We start from the raw sequence: 4,728 nt of genomic DNA on the forward strand, positions 1-4,728 counted from the left end.
GACGTGGAATACATGTATAGATAGAATATTGTGAATGGACATGGAATACATATATAGATAGAATATTGTGAATGGACATGGAATACATATACAGATAGAATATTGTGAATGGACATGGAATACATATACAGATAGAACACTGCAACTTATAACGATAGAATACCTACTACTAAAATGGAATACATATACAGATAGAATATTGTGAATGGACATGGAATACATATACAGATAGAATACTGGGAATGGACGTGGAATACATATACATATACAGATAGAATACTGGGAATGGACATGGAATACATATATAGATAGAATATTGTGAATGGACATGGAATACATATACAGATAGAACACTGCAACTGATAACGATAGAATACATTATTTAACCCCTTAAGGACCAAACTTCTGGAATAAAAGGGAATCATGACATGTCACACATGCCATGTGTCCTTAAGGGGTTAATGATGGATTATAATAATATGTGTTTCCCTGTTAATCTATAAATAGAGAGAAATAAAAATCCACGACATCCAGCTATTCTCATTTAGATGGTTTATGTTAGCAAGCAGTATGGGTTATATTATAGCCATAAATAAGAATATAATGAGCCCACCTATATTATTGATACTGTATTCCCTCCTCCATACACATTGCCTCCGGCTATTAGCAGGACCGCCGTCTCCCACCCCTATAATTAGACTGTGCATCCCACACGGTCACACGATTAGCTAATCTCTTTCCTTACCGTCTCTTATCGGACCGTGGCAAACAGAGCTGTGTCCGCCGACTCGCACGTCACCCACCTTGGGCACTCGTCATATGGATAGGCGGTGACTACAGCAGTAGAGTGGCAGCGTATGAGAGTGAGCAGGGATAGGGGCATGATGGGTAAAACGCGTGGAGCGCACAGAGAGCATCATGGGGTAGCTCGTGTGAAACGCACGAGGGGACTTATGGGTGCAAAGCATGCAATTCTCAAAAAATCGTCATGGGTAGTTCGGAATGGAACGCACCGCGCAATGTGTGTTCTAGTTTCTTACTGGTGTGGTTGTGGTGCATAGCCCTAGTCTATGCAGTCCAGACTTAGCAGACGAACAGCTTTGCTAAACAGTGAATTATGGTGAATTGGAACCAAAGATATGTGATTTGGGGAAAAAAAAAAAAATTAACTATAGCACAGCGAGGCAGGTTTAACATCATTTGGACACCTGCAGAGAGAGAATTGTTGAACATTCAAAGTGAATTTCAAATGTAAACCCAAAGTAGATGAACTGGAAAAAACAAACAAAGTAGATGAACTGGAAAACATCTCCAAGCCAGCTATGCATCCAGTTTTCTATTGTTATTTTACTGTCAATTTACAATTCATACTTTAGTAAATATCCCTGTTATTATTATTATTACTGCCATTTATATAGCGCAAACAGATTCCGTAGCACTTTACAATATTATGAGAGGGGGGATGTAACTATAAATAGGACAATAACAAGAAAACTTACAGGAACGATAGGTTGGAGAGCACCCTGCTCAAATGAGTTTACAGTCTATAGGAGGTGGGGTATAAAACACATTAGGACAGGAATACGTATATAGATAGAACACTGCAATTTATAACGATAAAGTTATCGTTATAATGTTCTAATTCATCTGTTGGAATGTCATTCGCTACTTTTAATGTTTAGTAAAAAGTCATTACATTTCACAGTTTACTGAATAAAATCCCTGTGCCTCAGTAACCCCTTAGCCTACAAAATAATTCACTAAGCAACACAGCATTCATTTAACATGAGCAAATATCAAACAGATAAGAGACAATATTTTTCTGCCTTTCCTAAGACACAACAAGGGAACAGGATATGCATTTTCAAAATGGTTTTAGTTTGGCACCTGGGTGAACTCTCAGTTGACAGTGATTTATTATTCTGTTAACTCCGTCACGTGACACTCTTTCCTCCATAGGAAATGCTTTCCTATGAGGAGTCTTGGATACACTCGATGTGCGTGCATTGGGTCCAAAATGCATTTTATCTGAGAAGGCAGTGTGTTTACATTAAAAAGCCTGCAGGGACAGGTTATAGATACCAGAACCACTACATTAAAGGATCACTATATGGTTGGGAACACAAACATATATTCCAGACCCTATAGTGAAAACCCACCAATTAGGTGGCTTGCGCCCACCATGGGGAAAGCATTGGATTGGCTAAAATCGGCAAGGGGAGAGGTCAAACACTGTTTTGGCCAATCAGCACCTTCTCATAGAGATGCATTGAATGTAGTGGTTCTGGTGACTATAGTGGCCCTTTAATGTGAGGTAAATTAGAAATTAGTGCTACTAATAATATACTGGATTGCCTACTTACCACCAGATGAGGACAAGAGGATGATGATGGGTTCAGGCTGCAGTCTGACTCCACTGGTCTGGTGTTAAAACAGGCTCTCTGGAGGCAGTGCTCACAAAAATCAACGAACAGGAACCAGCTCCATTTTTTTGGGCCCCTTACAGGGCCTGACCGTGAGTATGCCTACAAGGACCGCCCATAAGCCTTATGCTTCAAGGCCTACCCATGAGTTCACTCACAGGGAGTGGAGTGTATGTGTGTAGGGGATGTGTTATGTGCTATTGTAGAGGATGTAATGTGTGTGTGTTCTTATGGAATGTAGTGTATAGGGATACCAGTTTGTGTAAGGGATATAGCGTGTGTGTGTGTGTATAGGTGATGCAATGTGTGTTTGTGTGTAAGGAATTAATTGCGTGTTTGTGTGTGTGTGTGTGAGTGTAAGGGATGCATTGTGTGAATCTGTGTTTGTATGTGTAAGGGATGCAAGGTGTGTGTCTATGTATGTAATGTAATGTAATGCAGTGTGTGTGTGTGTAAGAGGAGCAGTGTGTGGATGTGTGCATGGGCTGCATTGTGTGTGTGTGATATGCATTGTGTATGTGTGTGTGTAATGGATGCATTGTGTGTTTCTGTGTGTGTAAGGGAATCATGGTGTGTTTCTGTGTGTGTAAGGGAATCATGGTGTGTTTCTGTGTGAGTGTAGGATGCATTATATGTTTCGGCGTGTCTGTGTGTGAGACCTTTAATGATCTTTTTCACTCCTCCGTCGCTTAGTGGTCTCATCTCCTCTTCTCCCCCTGTCCCTTAGAGGTCTCCCCTCCCCTCATGTCCCTTAGTGCTCTCCCCTGCCCCTCCTGTCCCTTAGTGCTCTCCCCTGCCCCTCCTGTCCTTTAGTGATCTCTCCTGCCCCTCCTGTCCATTAGTGCTCTCCCCTACCTCCCTGTCCTTTAGTTCTCTCCCTTGACCCTTCTTAATGCTCTCCTCTTGATCCATAGTGCTCTCCTCTACTACATAGTGCTCTTCCTCTCCCCACCATCTTTTCCTTAGTGGTCTCTCCTCTTTCCTCCCGCCCTCCCCCCAGTGTTCCTTAGTGCCATCTCCTCTCCTCTTTGCAGCATGGCCGGGCGGCGCGGACCGCGGTGCAGGAGCTTGTGTTTCCTGTACCCGGCTGGACTGACAGGACAGGTGCGCCTTAGGCGACTGCCTAAGTCGCCTATAGGACACGCCGGCCCTGTCCATGACATTGCTGGTGGAGGAGAGGTGAGCAGCTGGAGAGGTGAGGTGAGCATGCTAAGTAACGTATTCATTGTATTATTTATATGGCAAAGGGGGTTGTTTTCAAATAAGAATACTAAATCATTAGGAATACAGGCTTCTATTTGTAACATTTTAGTGTTCCTCTAACAGTATTTATTCAGCAATTTTGAAAAACATAAACTCATTTGGAACACTGATTTCATTCTACATATAAATAGGGTAAGAGCCCATAGAACTGGCATTCCACGAAATAAAATGTCAGCCTGGTTCAATGATTTTTGGACAAGAAAACCTTGCCATCTCCTATAAAGTGGTTTTAGTGCAAAGATCCTGTCCTTTTTTTGTGGCAATGTAAACTATTGATGTTTTCATAGTAGTTATAATGACAGAAACATTTACAACACAGTTTTATATTTGCTTTCATTTACTGTTTATTAATAAAATGGTGGTAAATACATTGTGATGTAATACAGAGAAATAAAGTTTGAGTAATCACTTTGTTTAACGTTTTGGCTATGAAGTGTTTCAAGATACGATTTATTTAATTCGTATCTGTCATTCTCTTCTGGGTCCGTCCCCCAACCTTCCTTCTTGACCTTCTCCCCCCAACCACTTCACTTATTTTTTCCAACACTGTCTTGGTCCCGCTGGGACTTCTCTCATGCGCCGCCATCTTTGTGTATCTAGGGAATTTCACGCTTTGGGTGTGCACATCCAATGACACACATGCCCGAGGCCACCAATCGACCTGTATTGACTCTTGCAATCATGTGCCAGTCAATACAGAGTGTCAGTGATGTGACGCTCCCAGAAGGGACATGACGCTGGAAGGAATCAAGTACAGCCAATGACAAAGTTGACAAAGGCTATGAAGTTTGACTAAACCAACCTTCAGGTTTAACATGACTATTTCTCATGTATAACTAAAAAAATGAATCATAAAAAATCATTTGTATGAACTAAATAAATAAAAATAAACCCTACTACTTTTCCTTATGTATAACTTAAAAAGGATAAAAAGAAAAAAAGGGATAGATCCACATCCACATTACTGTACAGACCCAGTGCCACAGAGTACAACTTAGCTGGTTAGCACAGCCCTGCTGTCTGCCCCGGAACCGGAAGTGGG

General features: G+C 41.5%; 1 protein-coding gene across 2 annotated transcripts in view; it reads right to left on the reverse strand.

The window, feature by feature from the left end:
• Positions 1-842, reverse strand: part of CNST (consortin, connexin sorting protein) — a 124,850-nt gene extending 124,008 nt beyond the window's left edge. For both annotated transcript variants that reach the window (XM_063443198.1, XM_063443197.1), the window contains exon 1: positions 746-842. The gene's annotated coding sequence lies outside the window, so the exon portion shown is untranslated. The remainder of the gene's footprint in view (positions 1-745) is intronic.
• Positions 843-4,728: the final 3,886 nt, after the last annotated feature.

The sequence above is a fragment of the Pelobates fuscus genome, chromosome 2 (genome assembly GCF_036172605.1).
Source record: "Pelobates fuscus isolate aPelFus1 chromosome 2, aPelFus1.pri, whole genome shotgun sequence".
NCBI lineage: Eukaryota > Metazoa > Chordata > Amphibia > Anura > Pelobatidae > Pelobates > Pelobates fuscus.